The sequence below is a fragment of the Lathamus discolor genome, chromosome 2 (assembly GCF_037157495.1).
Source record: "Lathamus discolor isolate bLatDis1 chromosome 2, bLatDis1.hap1, whole genome shotgun sequence".
NCBI classification, from domain to species: domain Eukaryota; kingdom Metazoa; phylum Chordata; class Aves; order Psittaciformes; family Psittacidae; genus Lathamus; species Lathamus discolor.
Window position 1 is genome coordinate 63,227,185 of NC_088885.1, and position 22,012 is coordinate 63,249,196.

Here is a 22,012-nt window from a genome sequence, read left to right on the forward strand (position 1 = left end):
TGAGATCTTCCAGACTTTCTTGGACAGAGAGGTTAGGTAGTTTCTTGAGACTTCTTGTGTTACCCAGAGTAGGGTTTTTATGTTGTGTTTTTTTTTTTTTTAATTTTTTTTTTTTAAATTAAGCTAATGCTAGATAATGAATTAGCATTTCAAATAAGATTATTTTGTTTCTTCATCATAAATCACAAAGGAGAAATTGCCTCAACAGAAAACCCAATTAAAACCTGCTGCCATGATGGCTCAGGGGTCTCCTCAATGCACAATTAACACTCTTACACCCTTTGACTTCCAGTTAATAGGTATTTAATCTATTACCCCATTTAAACCCAGCTTCAGGAGTGCATTATAATGAGGCTCATTCACAGGTGTTGCCAGGGTTAAAAGGGGAAGAGAAACTCTTGTTCTGGTAAGTCAACATGAAGAGCTGTAGACCTGCAAGGTGGTGAGACAGCTGGTACCATTTCTTTCTGTTCTTTGGTGTGTGTAATGGCTCCCAATTAATTTTTCAAGCTTAGCCTTAAACTGAATGTTGCAAAATAAAAGTGAAGTTACTTTCAAGAGCAAGCTTTGCCCTTGAGAGTGCTAGATGGAAAGAAGCTGGTCTACTAGTTGTGTGAGTTGGCTATGTTTTCATGTACTTCTACACTGAATTTAAGCACTTGACAATGGTACCCCTCAAGAGAGAATGCTTGCATTGTAAATTGACCATTATGTACATATGTTAAACTGGATAAATATTTCTTCAGAAATACCAGAGGAGAGAACTGGGTCTTGCCAGCATCGTTAAAGTTTACTGCTGCCTCCATCTGCTGCTGCTATGTTTTTCTCTCTTGAGATCCAGTTTGTTTTGATTCTTATTCCCCTCATATGTTAATTGTATTTATGCTCTGCTCTTATTGATGAGGAAAATGCTGATATAGGCCAGCAAGGAACTTGCCTTTTATGTATGTCTGTTTGCTTTAGAAATGTGTGGGCATGCTATTGTACTTTTTGCATATTTCTCTGATCCTGATCTTGGAAATTGTGAGGTAAATTAGGGAAAAAACCACCAAACCTGTACTGAAATCCATTAATGCCAAGACAAACTAGATTTTACTAACAGTTATTGGTTAATTTAACCAGATATTTTATAGGCTTCTGTCTGTAGAACATGTTGTCTGTTGATTTGTATCTTTTACTCAACAAGCCTTAAATGCATTTTGTGAGAGTTACTGGGTGCTGGGCTCTGTAACTGTGTGTGAGGAAATAGTCTATTGTTCCTGGCTTTTGGTCTGATGACTGTTTTGATGGCTCCATTTAGTAAGATACTTTTTTGAGGTAGTGGGTTCTCATACCCAATGGTCTTTAATGTGAGAACATCCCAAAACCTGAGTGGCACTGAGGTAATTAGTGTACTTCCCAAGAAGGAAGACATCTCGCCAACAATGTAGTCATACTTCACAGTAGACAATTAGCTCAACAAATAGCTACAATGTACTCAGTGACTTTAGAATGCAAACTGGAAAAAGGTGCAGCTATGAGGTCTTTTGGGTATTTTAGCACACATCCTTCAAAAATCAATTCCATCCTTCTGCAGCACCATTTTTTGGGTATATAAATACACTCAGTGTCTGGTATCTTTTGAATGAGATGGGACTAGAAATGAACAGAGAAGCAGTAATAGAAATAGAACTAAGTGGTTTGGTACCCATAGATTTGCAGGCCTGAATCAACCTATAATTTACTAAATTATCTGGTTGTTTGCCTTTGTATACTATAGTGATTTGTCATTATGTATTAGCAACTGTACAGCTTTATGAAAAACAATGGCCAAAACTGAAGTCTCAGATTCTTTTGAAAATTCATGGAAATATCTCGGGTTTTTCTGTTATTATACCAGGCAAGGAGTGAGGGAGTAGAATATGCCTGAAAGCTTCCTCATGATTATTTGAGGTGGTAGTTACTGTAGATGGCATAATTTATGTTCAGGATTATGTAAGGTTATTAAATTCTATTCCTAAAATCTAGTTCTTTTCTGCAGAATAAACTGAATGTTACAGGAAACTTTGTTAAGCCACCCTTCTATTCAAATTTGCTGCTGTATTCCAGTGTGGAACACAGCAGTTTACAAAGTATTTAGGGAGTACTTAGAAATGAGGTTCACTTTACACTATGACTCTACACAGTTTATCTGATATTTTTGTTCAAAAGCAGTTCTACAATACGTAATTTTAGGGTCTGATGGTTGCAGTTTTGTATTTATAAGAGTATTCCCTTTGTTAGTATGTAGACACCTTGCAAAAGAGGAAGCTGCCTACATTGTAAAACCCTTTACACAAAAATTGCTCTTGAATATTAGTGAAGGTAATTTAATCTTTGTGCTTTTAATGAGAAATACGTACAAACGCTAAACCAGTTACAAAGATAATGATGTCTCCAAAACTCTGTGAGATATGATTTCTGGGCAGATGAAGGACAAAGAAAATTTGATCTCAGAATCTTTGTAGCTAACTCTTAGAAACATTTGTGTTTTTTTTTTCATGGACATTTCACCAGAGAGGACTCCAAAAGGACTAATTTGCATCATATCCCTCTGTGGAGTAAATTTATACAGCTCTGCTTGAAGTTGATAGACCTGTGATGAATTTTATCTTCTGGGACCTGTGGCCACAAAGCCAGAAATTCTCAGAAATTTGAATTGTATTGCAACGTTACTCTTTATCTTGCAGAGAGGCTCATGTTTCATGGTGAGTGGATTCTCTGAGTACTGCTTCAGAAAAAGGTGTCAATCCAGGGACTGGCTGTTGGACTGCTATGGGGTTGTTATGTCTCACAGCACGGAAATACTGCCAACAGTTAAAACAGACCTGTAGTTTAACAATTTTCAGCTGATGCTGAGCAGTGTATATAAAGTATCTTCTCTGGAGTGTCTTTCCAAGAAGCCTTTGCCAGGGAAAGATCAAAATGATCCAAAGAAGATGCTTTTAGGAAGAGACCTACTTAAAATCAGGTACAGTGTGGCAATACAGATAGCTACCTATTTGTTCACTGATTGTTCTTGTTCCAACTAGGTATCCCAAGGCATCTTAGCCTTTATCAGAAAGTCTCCCAGCTACCTGTTTGGAGATAATCTCATATCATATCATCTCATAATCATATAGTATCACATCCTCATCTCATATCAAACAAAATACTGTTTTCTTCTGCTCGCTGTCCTTCAGGAATGTTTTATGGAAGGGCTGGCAATGGGCAATGCTGTTTGGCTGATGGGGCTCATTGCAAGCTGTGTATTGATGTGATCTACGTGAAAGGAGGAGGCCTGATCAAATTTTCTTCTTGCTGTGTTCTCTGGCGTAAGGTGCTATATTTGGGAACTGCCTTTCCTATCTGCTGACTCATCTGTGTCTTAAAATAAAAGAATGTTAGGCTTTTTTTAGATCAGGGAAACTTGTAATTTTTATAGTACTTGGCATCTCTTAGAAACAGAAGCAATTCATAGTATCACAGAATGGTTTGACTTGGAAGGGACCTTGAAGATCATCTAGTTCCAACCCCCTTGCCATGGGCAGAAACTAGACAAGGTTGTGCAAAGCCCCATCCAGCCTGGAAGGGGCAGTCACAACTTCTCTGGGGAACCTGTGCCAGTGTCTCACCACCTTCACAAGGAAGAGCCACTTCCTTATATCTAGTGTAAATCTACCCTCTTTCAGATTAAATCCATTCCCCTTTGTCCTACCACTACATGTCCTTGTAAAAAGTCCTCTTCCAGCTTTCTTGTCTGACCCTTTTTGCACTGAAAGCTGCTCTAATGTCTCCCTGGAGCCTTTTCCAGATTGAACAAGCCCAGCTCTCTCAGCCTGTCTCCATAGGAAAGGTGCTTCAGCCCTTTGATCATCCTTGTGGCCCTCCTCTGGACTCATGCCAGAGGTCCACATCCTTCTTATATTGAGGTCCACAGAGCTGAAAGCAGGACTCCAGGTGGAGTCTCACAAGAGCAGAACACAAGGGCAAAATCCCCCCTCTTAACCTGCTGGCCATATTTCTTTTGATGCAGCCCTTCATACAGCCTGTTTTCTGGGCTGCAGGTGTACACTGCTAGCTCATGTTGAGCTTTTCATCAACTAACATCCCCCAAATCCTTCTCCTCGGGGCTGCTCTCAATCCAGTCTCGTCAGCCTGTACTTGTGCTTGGGATTGTGCTGACCCGTATGCAGGACCTTGCACTTGGCCTTGTTAAGCTTCATAAGGTGCACATTGGCCCACCTCTCCAGCCTGTGCAGGTCCTTCTGGGTGGCATCCCTTCCCTCCAGTGTGTTGACTGCCCCACTCAGCTGAATGTCATTGGCAAACTTGCTGAGGGTGCACTCAATCCCACTGTCCATGTCAGCAACAAAGATGTTGAACATTGCTGGTTCCAATTCCCAGTACTTCCATAAAGTACACGTTTATCAGTAAATAAAACAGACCTTTAATGTGGTATTGAGGGCAACTTGGCCTGATATGGCTTCTGTCTGTGGGGCTACATGCATGTCTGTCCCTTCTTTTCCTCTCCATCCATACCACATATGAGAAGCGTGCTCTGTGACCATGTCCTTGTGTTGTCAGGGTGACGTGAGCCATAATGGGGTTAGGTGGCATGGTAACAAGAGGTATCATGAGACAATGCTCATACCTGCACCCTGGCTGGTTCTCTAGTATAGTCATGGCTATATCTGAAGGAACTTGACTTTCAGCTCTGTGTCTGGAAGAGCTTTTCAGGCAGCTGTGGATGGAGAGAACAGACCTTATGGTCAGGGTGTATTGGAAGAAGCCGTGAAGGACTCCAACCCCATTTTTGGCTATATGTAGCCAGAGGATGAGGTCTTTGCATGTTTGACTTTACCAGTTATACAGAGGGGGTCACCTTTCCCTCCTTAAGATACTTGCCAAGGACTTGCAAAGGTTTCCTGGCCTGACTCAGTAGAGCTAAGCACAACTTGCTGCATAAATTAATAAAATAATTAATGCCTTAATTGACACACTTTTCAGAAGCCTGCACTTTCATATTTTCTTGTGTCACCTGTGCTTGTTAAATTCATTGATGACTGAGAAAGAAATTGCTTAATTGCACCAAGTTTCTGCCTGAATCCTGGAAGTATTGAAGTTGTAAATTATCTGGTCCAAGCCGCTGTGAAGTTATAATTGCATTTTAAGAGCTGACTGGATTACCACAGAGATGTCTTCCGTTAGGCATTAACACCTTCCTCAGGTGGTAAGGTCACAATGCAGCATTTCTTATTGCTTTCCTCTGTCATTGTCTCTGTTCTTAGATCCCCTGTGTTTGAATTTTCAGTGATGTGGGCAAATACATTTACAGGCGTATCCATTTTTAAATCTTGTAATGACATGCAATAAGTGTGGGATTCTTTTGAAAACATACACACTGTTTTATGTTAATGTTTTTCTTTCCTAGACACATGCAGGAAGAATATAGAAACACTGTGAATTAGTGCCCTTCCATGTTTTGTGGTGTTCAGATATCACTACAGATCTCACATGGTAGACTCCACTTCCAGTGGCTCAGCAGATATCTGCTGGAGAATCTGGGGATAAGTATTATAGTGTGTGTACACCAGGAGGAATATGTAGCCATGGTAACCTAGGACCTAGTTTCAAAGCCATGAAGCAGGTGCCTTGTTAAGAACATGGTGGCTTCTTAGGACCATGGAAACTGAGACAGATAACCAGGGTTAAGTCTGTCTTGAGCACATCTATAAATTGCAATCACATATTGAGATTGCAATGGGGCATCTGCGATTGAATAACTGTCCTAAACAGTGTTTATTGTAATGATGTTTTTTAAAAGGCTAAATCAAATTCCTTCAAACTGGCACATGTTGATTTTTTGGGGTGGTCAAAAAGCTAGCAAATCTGGTACCATTAGCAGCTACCTCATAAGGACTATTAGAGGATAGGTGTCATCTTGGAGAAGAGGGAAAAAGGATAAGTGTGAGGCCTAATTTTGAGGCCTAATTTTTAAAATGGTTGAAGAAAACTGAAGGGGAAATAGAAGTAGAGGATCTGGAAAAGAGCCAACAGATGCTAGAAACATAACTAATCATCAATATGTTGCTCTTGCATGGGAGAGATACCATTCTAAACAGGACAGTTGTGTACAAGGTGATGTTCCTCTAGGCAATGTTGAGGCATTCCTGAGCTCTTGTTTAGTCTTGAAATGTCCAGGAAGAGTGTGTTGGAGTTTCAGAGGTAGTAAAACTAAAGCTTTCAGAAATATGCTCTTCTTGTGGTTTAAGCACAGCCAGTAACTCAGCATCACAGCTAGTCACTCACTCCTCTCTTCCTTTACCCTCTGGATGGGATGGGGTGGAGTATCAAAAGAATATAAACCCCACAGATTGAGATAAGAACAGTTAAAAAGAAAAGTACAGTATACTACTACTACTGCTAATGATAAAGAAAATAACAAGAGGAGAGAATATAAAACTGAAACAGGAAAGACAAAAAAACAGTACACAGCAGTGATGCACAATACAATTGCTCACCACATGCCGACCAATACCCATCCCAATCTGAGCTGCTATCTGGACCTTCTGGGTGACCCCCCAGTTTGTATCCTGGGCATGACATGCTGTGGTATGGAATACCCCTTTGACTAGTTTGAGTCAGGTGTCCTGTCTCTGCTTCTTCCCGGCTTCTTATGCCTCTCCTCATTGGCAGAGCATGAGAGACTGAAAAGTCCTTGATTTGGGTAAGTGCTACTGAGCAACAACCAAAACATCAGTGTGTTATCAGCACTGTTCGCAGACTAAAGCCAAAGCACAGCACTGCACCAGCTACTAGGAAGAAAATTAACTCCATCCCAGCTGGAGCCAGGACAGTCCTTCAAAGGAAGTATGCAGGAGTTTAAAAAGTAACTGAAGTTGAGGCATAGTATTTCAAGACTGCTACAAAAATGGTGATAATCCATTGCCTGTTCACACTGCAGAGAACAAGACATACTGAACAACAAGAGTTTGTCTTAAACAATAGGGACTATTTTTTTCAACTGTGAATTTAGCTATATCGCTACATATAATGTTCTTAAAATTGCGATTAAAAAAAAAAATCCTTAAGATAGACCACATCTGTCAGGTTGTGTTCTATACATAGTCTTGTCTTATGTGTGGTTTTGTTTTTTTTTTTTTTTTCCCTTGACTAACTCCCGAAGAGCCAATGGGAGAAAGACATGCTTGAAAATCCCCCAAATTACATGCTGAGGTGCTGATCTGTGAAAGCCCAGTACAGGATAATGGGATTTAAATAACTAAATTACCCCTGAGAATCATGGGTATGAGGCCTTTCAAGGTTTTCAAACAATGATCGACTAGCCCTGGATTAGAGCATGGATTGTCTCTATGTTTTGTGAAAATGGAATTCATAGAATGCTGAATATCTCAATGAGCTGCTCCAGCTCCTTTAGATTCACCTCTGCCTCCTCAAGCACTTCTGCAGCATAAACTATGCTGTCTTCATCCCTGGCAGTTTGCAGCATGGCTCACCTGCACTGTTTAAAAGTGTGCACATCCTCCACTGGAGTCATTTGTGCTGGTAGCCTCTGTGTTCTTGGTGATTAATCGGTCTTATGTGTACCTGAGTCAGCCTCAGCTCCTGATTGTTTCTCTCAGATACTTTTAAGGGAAAAGGGCAGAAACATGAAAGGTGTAAACTGGGAATTCTGTATTTGGAAAGTCAAAGGGGCACATGCTTCTGCGGTATTCACTGGCAAGAAAATTAAGCAAGCAAGCAAAATCAATTACCCATGTGATAGCTGCTCCTTGGGTTCAAGGGTAAGTCGACAACTTTCTAAAATTGAAACAAATTAAATGCATGCAGTCTAAGTCTGAAAGGACAGGTTGCAGGCTACACACGTATATCAAGGACATGTAATTTATTTGGTTTACTTAACCTAAGGAATATAAAGAAGGAATCTCCATAAACCATGGAATCTCATTCCAGTTATGCTATTTTTACAGAAACCCAGTGCTGCTTATATGTATAATTTTGAGATATTTAAATCTTAGGATGCTTTTCAATTCCATTGCAAGTTTTGAAAAATATAATCATAAGGCCTTCTCTCTCAGGCCCTACAATGATATTCTCAGTTTCCCTTTATTGCTACTTTCTGTTCTTGGGGATGGTTGCATACAGAATTAATATCTGTCTTGGTGTTCTGGCTCTGTTACTTAGTGAAAATCTTTCTCATCTGCCTGGCTAGGTTTTGTTCTTCAAGATCCTAAGAGACCAGTTTCTTAGGAAAGCATGAAAGTGAGATTTTAATTATATCCTTTAAATTGTACCTGGCTATTAATGCCCTTTTAACTTGTAAAGAAATAACATGTTCTTGGAGTCTTTAGACTACATCAGGCAAATTGCTGCAGTAACATTAAGCTGTTTGAAAGGTCCAGCTCTATTACCCAGACAATAATTAGTGAAGTGCCAGAAACTACAGATGTACCACCTTTTGCAGTCCGCTTGATACTGCTAATTATACAACTATGTCTGGGATGGTGGTGCCAAACTAATGGGCTTTTAGAGGAAACCAGTGTGGCTTAAGTTTCGAGTTGAGTAGGGTGGTATAGTTAGGACCCCTGTGCTCAGGCTCTGCTTGCTTTCCTCCCATAGTTGAAGCAACAATGAACGAAGTAGATATTGTGTTTAGTCCTCCTTAGTGAATCACAGGCTATTAGGAATGACTTGGAAGAAAAACAACCAACCAGAAATAACTGGATTACCGACCAAGCTCAAAAGTCCTGTGAGTATAAAGGCTGACTGACTGTCACAGGGCTAATATTACAAATGAAACTACTACTCTGCTATTGCAGTCCTGTCCATCAGTTCACTTTCATGATAAACTCTGCTTGTACGTTGGTCTGGAAAGGAGCAGACCACCTTTCTGAGGTGATGGGTTAGAGCTTGCAATGCACAAATTAGAAGTTACATGTGCTGCAAAAAACACAGTGGGAGAGCAAGTTTCTCTTTTTGAAGTGAGACAAGTGGATTGGCTAAATGGTGGCACCTCACTTTTGTGATGGAAAGTCATCTGATTGCTGCTGCAGCAGGAGTGGGGACTTGCTGCTTCTCACAACACTTTTTTAGACACTACGGTCCCCATCTTTGTGTGTTCATTCAGTTCTGCCTATGGACCTTTTTCTTGGACCCTTGAACCTGAAGGAGAGGTCATGAGGCTGATGTGACAGCAGTGTTGAAGCTTGCAGCACTACCTGCTACCCTGGCTTAGACAAGCTAAGGCTATAAGCCTCTTGGCTGGATATGTGAGAGAAGGAATAAGCAACTTCGGGAGTTTAAAGTAGGATTTAGAAAGAAGGTAGTCTTAATTTGGGATTTTGGAGGTGAAAGACTGAATCCTTCTCTAAAAGAAGTACAGCTGTTTGTCATATAATTAAGTAGATGTAGGTAGATCCATACAAGCCTGTGTGAGGATGCTCTGATGGGAAAGTGTTGGCTTAGGTGTGTATGCATGTGCATCTGTTAAACTGCTGTAGTATATCAGTTTAAATTCATACCTTGGGTTAAACAGAACACATTAGGTCTTGCACATTTTGGTGAGCTTATAATGAAGCCTCATAATTGTCAATGGTAGTCATCAGTATCAGTTATGGTAATCATCTTGTTCTGGTAAGCAGTAGTGTATACAGAAATGCTAAAATACAGTGATCAGCAAGCCTCCATGTTAGAAACTTCTGTGCAAGGCTTGGTGCATCCACAGGCTTATACCCTGTAAATTGGGGAGGATTTTGAAAGGAGAAGCATTTTTATAGGTGACCAAGCATTTCACGTAATAGTGAAAAACATTCAGATGAAAATATGTAACTTAAAGGCAAGGGCTGTTAAACAACTGCTGAGGATCTGAACTTGATTGTTAAACAGGGTATGTGAACCTCTGTGCTCTGGGGCATAAGCTATTTCAAACTGATTGAGGGAGAGAAAAAAACTCAGTAGCTGAGCATCATGTGGCAGCCAAGTATGGACTTTATTGAACCTTTCTCTGGAGTGCTTATAGACTGGGACTTGCTTCCCATGCAGGTCTAGATGGACCACTTCTCTGCTGCATGCTGGACATTTCACTGTCCCTGTGTGGAACTTCTAACAACATGCATATCTGTATTTTATTGCATTCAACATCTTCCAGTCTATATATAGCTTGTTTGTCTTCCAAATAAGCCTGGGCTTGCTGCTCATTCTGATTCACCATTATAAACCTAATCATTGGATGCTCTTACTAAACAGACACTGTAGGAGGCAATTGGTGAATATTTTAAAGGAAATCACTGCAGGATTCCAGGCTATTATCATTAATTCTTAGGGATATGATTATGCCACTCTCTCCCTTCCCCACTCCCCCATCACAATCTCATAACAAAAGTTACTTAAAATGAAACCAACACCCCATACCCAAAAGTCATATCCTCAATTGCTGAGAATTTTGAATACTTGGTGTCTTTAAAATTTTCCAGTGTAAAAATGTCAGTGTTTTTTCAGCATGAGGAAGACCATGTATTATACATCTTTATCACAATAGCATCTTTGACAGCATGGTGACTCAAGAATTATTTGATGGCTAATGTGAAGGTATCTATTTAGTTGAGCTTATAGTCCTAAAATCTTTGAACATGCCATTAAGGCGCATCCATATGCTTACAAGTGTAAAAAGGCCAGACAGGCTTTTCATAGATTGCTCTGGCTACCACAGTGTGTCAAGAATGTGCAAGAGAGTACAAGAAATGCAGTTATGCTTTTTGCTTCTGTGGCACATCTTATTATATTCGTGATAAATGTTGGCAGGTTTCCACGGTTAGGGAGCTGTTCATGACCACTGTCTAGCCTGTTGCTATTTCTATGGATGTTACCATGGGCACTGATGGAAGGAAATTCATATTGAACGGAAAACAGTCATGGAGAAAAGTCAGGAGGCAGAAAGCAGGGGACAGTGATAATTGTGTTAGGCATCAGGACAGTCTTGTAGCTGTGGAAGAGCTGTGAAGCTGTAATGGTGTTGCATGGTGCAGAAATATTCAATGTATATATGCTGCAATTATGAAGGGTATAGAGAAATAATAGTCCCAGCCCAAGAGCAAATCTGTCTGTCATCCTAATCATCTGGGAGCTCTGACTCTTAAGCTCACAGTGCTATAATTAAAAAACCAGAACTCCACAGACAATACTCACAGCATGAGTGCATGTCCATAATTCACTCCTTTAGGAGCAGGATGTCTATATGAAAATACAAATATAAAATATTTAATAATTAAATATAAATAATATAAAATTACATTTGTGTGCTGCATTGAGCATGTCATCTTGCAAGTACTACAGCACTCAGACAGCTTCACTGATGTGAGCAGCTGTTTTGTCCTCATCTCTGCTAGCACGTTTGGGAAGGCTAAAAAAGCCCCCAGATGTTCCCATTCTTCCTCCCCCCAGGACAAAAAAGTAACCCATGAAAAGCATCAAGCTTCTTGTGCGTTCCTTTGATCCTAGTGCTGCTGTGCAGTGTTGATTTCCCATTCTACAAAGTTCTGCTGGTATTTGAGATATAGGGCGTAGAAACCTTATGGCCATGGGCCTTGGCAATTCCCACAGGCACAAGTGATTCTCGTGATTTGGTGTATTGAAAATCTCAAGGCCACAGTCTAGGATTCCTGGTGAGCTCATTTTCTAGGGTAAAAGTTCATGTTACCAAGTTTCAGTTCTGAACTGCCCCTGTATTTCATAGCCAGCGTCTCTTCTGCCTTCGGCTTTTCCACTGATGTCATCTTTGTTTCCTGACTCAAAAGCAGACCGCCCTTTTGTATTGTGCCAGGAATGAGAGCATGTCCTTCTGAACACTTCTGGTTTGAGCTGCTGTGAAGAATACGAACCATCCAGCGGATATATACAATTTGTTTTATTACTTTCATGTTTCTGTGCTTCCCTTTTTAGGGAAGGAGAAGTAGTGTAAGTTTGAGGTTTTAATGTGAAATCTTGGAACAACATTTGCACTCTTCAGTGTAGCATCTTTTTGTTTGTTTTTTTTTTTTTTTCCTCTGTGAACAAGAAGTATTTGTGACGTACTGCCCTTCTTGTTAAAATTTCCTATAACAGGAGCTAGTCAGTATGGACCAGTGCAATGCTGTCCTGATGAAATCAAGTCAGTACTTCCTTTGATGGCTTTTTCTCTAATTTATTTTTAGGAAATGGAGGAGAGAAGATTGCTTTTCTAGTTTTTCTATGGTGGCATCTTAATAGGCCAAAGGACATAAAAATATTCACGTTTACTTTTCCTGTCTGGGTTTTTGCGAGAAATAAGATTTAGTGCTTCCTTCTGTTAAACATGTAAGCGTAGTTCTGTCTGTACATTGAGGGGAAAATAAGGCATTTTTGCTATGTTTCAGTCTAAGGGCAATCGGGGGAAGTAAATAATTTTGCCTTGAGAGGTAAGTACCACTGTAGCAAGCTTCATACTTGCTGGTATAAGATGGAGTAGGTGCTCTCAAGATTATTTTCAGGAGTACTGTAGACTTCTCATGTGAAATGTTTCTCTTTGGTTTCCTGCTTTTGCTTCACATTTACTTACTTTATTGCTACTTGTTTTTCCTATTATATTTGCTCATCATCCCATGTATAAAAATGACTCTTGAGATCAAGTCGCAATCCTCAATGGTCATAAAAATGTGTGGAAAGAGAGAAGAACCCAGGCGTGTCTGAGTGCACAAGTGAGGAGTGAGAAAGTGACTTTTTTATGATTCCTTTTCAGACCAAAACACTTTCATATCAGTCAGTAAGAGCAGGGACCCTAAATCTTTTTCTTCACACTGGGAAACCAGCAGATGGAGAATGGAGGCCCAGTGCTCCATGTGCGCTGGGAGTTCATGACTCCTCATTCTCTGTGGCACTTGCTCAATTAGCCTTTGCCACAGTAGAAATAATGCTATGGAAGGGGCATGTAAAGGGGCAAGAAAATAAAAGAGAAACTGAAGAGAGACAAAACACTGTGGAATGTAAAGAACTGGACTTTGCATTGGACAGGTTATTTCTGACCATAGCAAAGCGAGGAGATTAGTCCTGGTGTTTTGCAAATTATTATAGGAAGAAATATCAGTAAACCTATAATACACTTTTATAGTTTCAAAAGAAGTAGGCTGCCTGGGAAGGGCCTGTTCCATCCTTCCAGCTCCCACAAGGACACTTTCCTCCCTGTGGGGCGAGGCTCTGCCTCTTGCCATAATGGAAGGACTTGCTAGGATGATTTTGGGGTAGGAGAAGTTTTATTGTATAAGCATATTTCTTCTTATGCATCTTTCAGAAACACTTTTAATAGTATGGGACTCTGACAACGAGGAAATTGAAGAACCTTCTTAAATGGTATGGTTTTAAGCTAATGTAGCTTCCACTTGGTTTGACCATCGGGTTGTGCCATGCCCCTAGTGTCTCTCTCCTGTTTGGTAGGTCCAAAGCACTTCTGCAATATGCACTGGCTCTTGTCACATGGCAGAGTAGGGGAACCTGTGTTTGCCCAACACCGAGGGGCCGTGGTGAATGTCCCGCAGAGCAGTTATCCAGAGTCTATACAGACTTTCTGATTCCTGGTTTCCCCATACAGGCAGAACTGTAGAGGTTTAAAAACTCCACTTTCGAAACTTAACCCAGAGCACAGCTTCTTCAAAAGTACTTTTTGGTCTTTGTTTATTTATGTATTTAAATGAGGCTTAAGATTTAACATGAGGTAGGACTCATTGATCCAAAAAATAGTTTTCAGACCTGTCTTGCTAGAGACATTAATTATCTTCTGTTTTGGGTTTGTTTGGGGTTTTTTTTCTTGGTTTGTTTTTATGAAGGACAAATGTGCTGGAATGTTACTGAATCTTTGCATTGTATTTGGCTAATAAAATGACTCCTGGTGCTGTAATCACTATAGTGCTGAACTAGAAACCTATATTCTGAATTATTTTTTATTTTTTTTTCTCTTTGGATTTATAATGACCACAGCTGTAACTAGCAATGAATCACACGTGTGGTCTCCCTCTGGGTCTGAGGTGTCATCACTTTCAATGTCAGGTTGAACTGTGCTTGTAAAATATGATCTCTGTGCCTCTAGGAGAGATGGTAAATGCTTAGCAGTTGTGTGGAGGGGTTCTCTTGGTAGTGGAAACACAAGCAAATATGTTGGGTTTTTTTTTTTTGTCTTCTCTTAACCGATTATGTAATAGTAGAGCCATATGTTATCCATTTTCTGCCTCTTTTGAATTAATTAGAGCATGACAGTGTTTCCTGACTAATGAGGCAGACACATTTAGGTTCATATGTGGAAAGGTTTCCATCAATGTACGGATTTTTACACAGCAGCAATAGCAGTTGCTGTCGTGTGATCAATAGAAGAAACTCACATTAAGATCAGCAGTTATGCAGGGTGATGAACAGACCTAATTGAACATTAGAGGTTTTATAAACACAGACCTGCAAATGGTCATAAATGCTGGTGGTGCGTTTCTGCTACTAGAATGGTTTTTTATGATTATTTTAATGAGAGACCTTAATGTGTGTGTCTCTCTACTACTTGATGTCCAGGATCTTCTAAATAGAGATGCTCCTCAGAGTAATCCTGATATACAGACATACTTAAGACCTATTGGATTCAGAATATGGATTAAAGGGCTTGCAGAATTACTTCCTTTGCCATGTGCCTCTCCAGCAGCCATATTCAGCTTGTTGGGAAGGGTGGATGTGTTCTCATGTCATAGTCTGAGGTGAGGTGCAGCAGCCCTAGAGCTAGCAGCACAGGGCTCTTAATTTGTGATAGACTAATGCTATTTGGTTTGCAAAGGCCACAGTGCAGAAACTGCTTCATGTTATGCTTAAGGGAGGCAGTGACTTGTGCTGCGTTTTCACTGGGAAAACCTGTGGTGTATACCCCTTCTGCCTAGGACAATAGCCTTGGGAAAACAATTTTTGTGTCTTTCAAATTGGCAAAGTTTTATTTATAGACTGCCTCTGTGGGAGGCAATACACTAGTGCTTTCTGGTTTGTGGGCCAAGAGAGGTGCTCAATTTCAGTCCCAAAGCACACTGTTGCATGACCATCAGTCTGTACCCATGTTAAGAAATGTGTTTTCTCAACTTCCTGTCCTTTCTGGCTCAAAGAGTGACTACAGCTGTGAAGACAGGCATCTTGAAGAAGAAAACATGAATATTAAAGGATTTATTTTCTTGGACAGGTTTTCAAGATATCATTATTTATTCTAGGTAATTTACATTATTATCTATTCTTGGTTGCATGTGGTTGTCCTGTTCCTGGCAGAGTTTGTACAAAGGGAAAGCTTAGCAGAGTTTAACCCTTGTAGCAAAAGGTTTGAAATTAAGAGAAGGGCCAGAGAGAGGTGGAAAAGAGGAATGTAGAAGTGACTGCAGAGCTAACATTTGTAACATAGGGCACTTTGCCTGTGAGCCCTGTTTGTGGTACCACGACCCTGAACTTAAAATGACCACAATGAAGGCAAACCCCTCGGTGAAAAGGTGTGGTGACCATCGGGTCTCTGGGGCCGAGTGTGCACAGTACTGTGAGATACTGTCACCTCTGCAAGATGTGTGCTGTTGTGACATTGTTGTGCTTGATGTGCTGTTGTGGTTGTACTGTGCTGACCCTAGGGAATTTGTGTGAGTGACACTGGGTATTGGTGTTGGGAAGTGGATGTCTATACTATGTTGGAATACACAGTGTGTGTATATACATGCTGTCATCTTGATTTCATCATGATAGTGTTACCTTCTGTGTCTCTCTTGCTGCATGCTTGTGTGCTGTTGCTCTAAATACATGATGTTTCTGTCCTGTTCTATCTGCCTCGGTGGTTAATCCCTTGCCCTGGATGACTGTTGCGTGTGTGTGTGTGTGGGTATCGGGGAGCAGTTGTCTGCCTCAGTGCAAAGATCAGATTAAATAGGTGACAAAGTGAATTACAGCCATAAACAGCAGGACTTTACAGATACATGTGTTTGTATATGATGAGGAGCCTCTCTAAGGTTGTCTTATACTTGAGGGGTGAGCCTCATGAGCAGGTTGTCCAAATGTTAGTCAATTGCTTGAGCTTTGGTAGTGGAAGAACGTTGGCTCTTTGCCCCTCTGTGTGGTAACAGAAATCCAAACACAAAACAGAAAGTGAAGCTCACAGTGTCAGACAAAATAATAGGGCATGAGGCTCATGGCTTGCCAGGAGATGCTGCAACTTGCAGCAGAATGTATGAATATACAGGAGAGTGTTCAAAGCATTCCTGGGTATAAGGCAAAGGTTGTCAGTACAACTTCCTCCTCACTCCTGTTGGAGGCAAAGGTTTGAACCTCATACTGATCTTTCCTAACAGTAGTTTATTGGATGAATTGTTTTATTTCAGAATCCCTCTCCCCCTAAAACCCAAATCCAAAACCCCACCTCAAAAACACAGAGGAAACAACCAAACAAAAAGCCCAAAACAAACCAACAAAGAAAAGGTGCTGGTGGGGAACATCATTGCTCATTTCTTCCAAAGGAGGAGCATAACAAGCCACGCTGTGGCAGAGGAACATTCTGCCATTTCTGTGCTAACAGGCTACACAGCTACCAGGGAGCTGTGTGACACTTTTCGTTTTATACCTGACAAATTCCAGGACGCATTGTTGTGCCCTAGAGTAATAACCACATCTTAACACTGCTTTGCCTTATGACACTCCCTTAGCCAAAGGAGTGTTTCAGCTGGCTGTGTTTTTACAGAGTGTCAGGCAGTACCCCTGCTTGCCTCATCCAATTTGGGATGATAGCTTTTGGCATCCTTCTTTCAAAAAAGGCTGGGAACTCTTCATATAGTCTGTTATTATTTTCTGCCTCCTTTTGGCTTGTGTTCTTCGCTGTTTATTGCTATTTTAGACGTCTCCTTTCCAGCTTCTACTTAGCTGTTCTTTTCAGCTACCCTCTTGACATGTTAAAAAGGAGTAAACCCATCTATATTACAGAGAGAAAAGTTTAATTTAATATTGCAGGCAGATCTGCTTATATGAGCCTTATCTTCTGGCCTACCTCACCTATCACCACCAAGCACCGTTGTATGACACTGCTTCTTAGGACAGCCCCAACCGGTGTTCCCTGAAAGCTCCAATTAGAAAAAGAATAATCCATGGAGGAGAAGCGTGCAAAATGCTCCTGTGAGATAGTCATCTGAGGCTGCGTTTCTAGAGGTGCTGACAGAGTTTCTTTATGGAGAGTGAAAAATGTGTCACGGGGGCTATTGGCTGGCTAAATACTTAGCCTGACAGCAGTGAAAATGCCTGGGCTTTGTGGTGCTGTTTGGCTCAGATGCGTCAGATAAAAATATGCCCAGTGAGGGTGTCTGTAACCACTTCTGCTGGAAGAAATGGAAAGCAGGTTCCACATCCTTCCCGGCACCCCTTGGGAGATTAGGATTGTCAAATTGAACAGAAGACTTATAAACTAGTGAAGAGTACAGTTAATTGGGAAGATTTATAGGCTTGTTAGCAGGAATGTTTCTTAATTTAAAGTGTCAATGTATTCCCCGAAGGGAGTCATCACTTCTTGTTGAAGCTTCTTAATTGGAGTGGGCTAATTTTCAGTGTTGGAAGTAATAGTAGTAGTAATAATAATATTAATAATAATAAAACAGCCTTCAGCCTTAACTGGGAAGAGAGCTATTTGAATTTCACCAGCTGTAAAAGTGTCAGGAACACTGTTTTTAGCTTTCTTTCCTGAGGCTACAGAGGAGACTAAAAGGTAAACAGTGGCACTAGGCAATAGTGGGAAGGTGTTTTCTTTAAATCTTTTGCCTATAGCTGACTTAGAAATGTCATAACTTTTACTGTCCCTCCCCCCCTTCATTTAAACTGTGAAATGGTCTCATACTGAAATACCTTCAAATATGTATACTTTGACAGGGTACAGTTCTAATGCTCATAAGCTGGGTAAAATTTAGGTATCTTTCTTGAAATGGAATTATGTGCTTGCATGGAGAGCAATCAATAAGATTATTCAGCTATTTTTTTAATGCTTTGAAATATCACTAAGGGTCAATTTCTGCAACCAGGTCATGCCAATGGAAGTATTCTATATGTGATTTTAGTGTCCTGTATCTGTTTGAGTGGCATAATGGACTATTGTCCCATATTTCTTCTAATAAGCTTGCTGACTCCTTAGTTTTCTAACTGTTACTGTAGGCCCTTGTTCTTATCGGCTATATTAGAATCATAGAATCATAGAATAGTTAGGGTTGGAAAGAACCTTAAGATCATCAAGTTCCAACCCCCCTGCCATGGGCAGGGACACCTCACAGTAAACCATGTCACCTAAGGCTCTGTCCAACCTGGCCTTGAACACCACCAGGGATGGAGCATTCACAACTTCTTTGGGCAACCCATTCCAGTGCCTCAGCACCCTCAAAGTAAAAAACTTCCCCCTTATATCCAATCTAAACTTCCCCTGTTTAAGTTTGAACCTGTTACCCCTTGTCCTGTCACTACAATCCTGAAGGAAGAGTCCCTCTCCAGCATCCTTGTAGGCCCCCTTCAGGTACTGGAAGGCTGCTATGAGGTCTCCATGCAGCCTTCTCTTCTCCAGGCTGAACAGCCCCAACTTTCTCAGCCTGTCTTCATATGGGAAGTGCTCCAGTCCCCTGATCATCCTCGTGGGCCTCCTCTGGACTTGTTCCAGCAGTTCCATGTCCTTTTTATGTTGAGGACACCAGAACTGCACACAATACTCCAGGTGAGGTCTCAGGAGAGCAGAGTAGAGGGGCAGGATCACCTCCTTCGACCTGCTGGTCACGCTCCTTTTGATGCAGCCCAGGATACGGTTGGCTTTCTGGGCTGCGAGCGCACACTGAAGCCGGCTCATGTTCATTTTCTCATCGACCAACACCCCCAAGTCGTTCTCTGCAGGTCCGCTCTGAATCTCTTCTCTGGCCAACCTGTAGCTGTGCCTGTGATTGCTCTGACCCAGGTGTAGGACCTTGCACTTGGCATGGTTAAACCTCATATATTGGGAAAGAGCAACATTCTTTGTGGAAGATCAACAGACAGCACACTGATTAATGTAATCAGAAACTGACGTTTATTCACTTCAGAGCACTGCCTTTTATAGCTTCTAAGCTTGGTCCTGCGCTTAAGCTTTATAATGATAGGTTTCTACACATAATGCAAAGGCAGCTGATTGGTTCCTTCTTCAGCATCCGGGGGTTGTTTCCCTCCTGCAGAACTTCTGCATACGTGGCCACAACTTTGCTCTGAAGTAATCTGTGAACTGGGCTGTTAATCCTTACTGCAAACTAACCAATGGCAAGAGTCCTGGATCACTCACATGCCCATTGTTTGTTAAAAAGCTCTCAACAATTCTTCATGCATGAACAGACTTGATTCTGGCGTAGAGTCATCTAAAGTCCTTCTGATGCTTTAGACTGGGATAGTGTTTAGAAGTACTTAACTGGCCATCAATAACAGTGTATAGAATAGCCTTTCTGACAGAAAGCAGTATTAGGCTGCTCTGTGCTACTTGAGTACTTGACTGTTGGTGCTGCAGAGCTTCCTGGTGAGCATGTTCAGGCTCTGTAAGCTGTGGACACCACTGGAAAAAGCTCTACATGATTCCCAATATCAGGAAAATGGGAATATAGCAAACTGTCCCTCCTACTGGAGGCCTTTGTGAACCTTATGAGGTTCAACAAGGCCAAGTGCAGGGTCCTGCCCCTGGGTTGGGGCACTCCCTGCTATTATTACAGCCTGGGAATGAACAAATTGAGAGTGCCACTGAGAAGGGGATACTCATAAATGAAAAGCTCAACATGTGTTGACAATGTGTGCTTGCAGCCCACCCAGAAAGCCAACTGTTTTGGGCCACACAAAAGGAGTGTGATCAGCAGGTTAAGAAAGGTGATTCCATCCCTCTATTCTGGTGAGACCCCATCTGGACTCCTCAGCACAGGAAAGACATGGAACTGTTGGAGCAGGTGCTAAGGAGGGCCATGAAGATGATCGGGAGGATGGAATCCCTCTCCTGAATTGGGGTTATTCAGCCTAAAGAAGAGAAGGCTTCAGGACAACCTTGTTGTGGCTTTTCAAGACTTAAAGGGGGCTTATGAGAAAGATGAGGACAGACTTTTTAATAGGTCCGATAGGACAATAGTTTTATACTAAAAGAGGGTAGATTCAGAGTAGACATAACGAAGCAGGGCAGTGAAACATTGGAACAGGTTACTCAGAATGGTGGTAGATGCCCCGTCCCTGGAAACATTCTTGATTAGGTTGCAGAGGGCTTTGAGCAGCCTGATCTAGTAGAAAATGTCGCTGCTTGTTACAGGGGGGTTGGACTAGATGACCGTTAAGGGTTCCTTCCAATACAAACCAGAAATTTTAATTTTTTTTTTTAGGTGTGCTTTGTTTTGCCTTTTTGTTTTGGTGTTTTTTTTGTTTGTTTGTTTGGAGGTTGTTTTGGTCTGGATGCACCTTATGAGCTCTGTTACTCAATTGCCTCTATGACTGAATCTTCCATGACAACAAGCAGCCATAGGATACTGTTTCTTTTTCCTTCCCCTGGGAACAAATTCTTGATAATTGGCTAGGGTTTCCTACTATCTTGCCAGCCCCCATATCTCGCGCAGGAGGACACTACTTTCTGCAATTACTTCTCTGCAACACTCTGATTAAGCAATAAGACACAACTTCAGAGACTTCTGTGTGCATGAGAATGTGAGTTGTCAAATATCCTAAGCCTAAAGATTCACTTTCTGGATCTTCTTGTAACTGGAAGTGCCAGGCAGGGTTAAATGCGCTCCAGTCCTGCCAGCAGTTGCTGCCTGCATAGGATGAGGGGCCCATGAGAGCTGTGGCAGGCAAGGATCACAAGGGATGCAAGGGAGGATTTTGGATGGGAGCAAAGCAGGGGGTGGTGGTGTGAGATTTCCATGGCAACAAGGTGCCTGACTATGGGTCATCTGTGGCTCCAGTGCAGAAATAACTCCTCAAGCCTTCTGTAAATAAGTATGTGCCTAGAGCTTGATCCTTCACTAGTACAAGTTCAGACTTGTGTGGTTGCTTTTGATATATGACTCATACTGTGAACATATAGCTTGTGGAAAAAGAAAAAATAATTTACAGTTCCCTGGTACTTTCTTATGTTTTTGGGAAATCTGTCTCTATTTAAATGAGATTTCATTATTTTTTTTTTAAATACAAACATATGTTCCTGAAAATGTAATAATTTATAACATGTAGGTTTGGTTTATGAGGTCTGCCACATCTGTCGTGAAAATCCTCCATAACTTACAGTTCACAAGACTAAGGGCAGAAGTATCTTAAATTAAATGTCTGTGAATTAAAAATTCTAACTTCTGGAGAGCATTACCGAAGTCAAATCCTATTTTGCATCATAGGTGGTGCTTTTAAAAAAGCTTAGACTCCACTGCTAACTAAGCTAACTTCTGCATTTGGAAATAAAGCCGGAAAAATGATTACAAAGTGATGCCGACAGTCAAACCAATGGGAGTGCATAAAGTCTTAAGTATCTGATAAAAAATAGAGAGAAGCAAGAGGAAAAGATCCTATCTAGTTCTCTTTTCAATGCTAAGACTCAGGTAGCTTTTAACTAACTTTTGCCACCCTGCTTTTCATGTCAAACAATATTATTTTCTAAGCTTTTCAGTGTTGTAAATAGTATCAATTAGCATCATCTCTTTAGTTTCCTCAGCAACAAAGCCTATCAATTCAATGACAGTTTCAATAGCATGGAAAAGCACCAGCTTCCAGAGTTACGGACAGAAGTACGTAAAACAGTCAGGCTGGTATCTATTGTCTGCAGACCAGCTGTATTTTTCTCTGATCCTTTCTATTTCATGAGTTCTAAGGTGTGTGATTAAGGACAGATCTCTTCAAACTGTGCTGTGCTTGTGCATCAGTGGTGCTTGATGCTGACTCTAAAGGATCCTCAGATCCACACAGCCCAGCTGTGAGGAGATTGATATTTGAGCTTTAC

At 41.1% G+C, this 22,012-nt stretch overlaps 1 long non-coding RNA gene across 4 annotated transcripts in view; it reads left to right on the forward strand.

The window, feature by feature from the left end:
- Positions 1 to 418: 418 nt before the first annotated feature.
- LOC136009240 (uncharacterized) overlaps positions 419 to 22,012 on the forward strand; it is a 61,157-nt gene continuing 39,563 nt past the window's right edge. For 2 of the 4 annotated variants that reach the window (XR_010610420.1, XR_010610423.1), the window contains exon 1: positions 485 to 613. This is a non-coding gene — a long non-coding RNA (uncharacterized LOC136009240). The other 2 variants (XR_010610421.1, XR_010610422.1) reach the window with 2 other exon arrangements.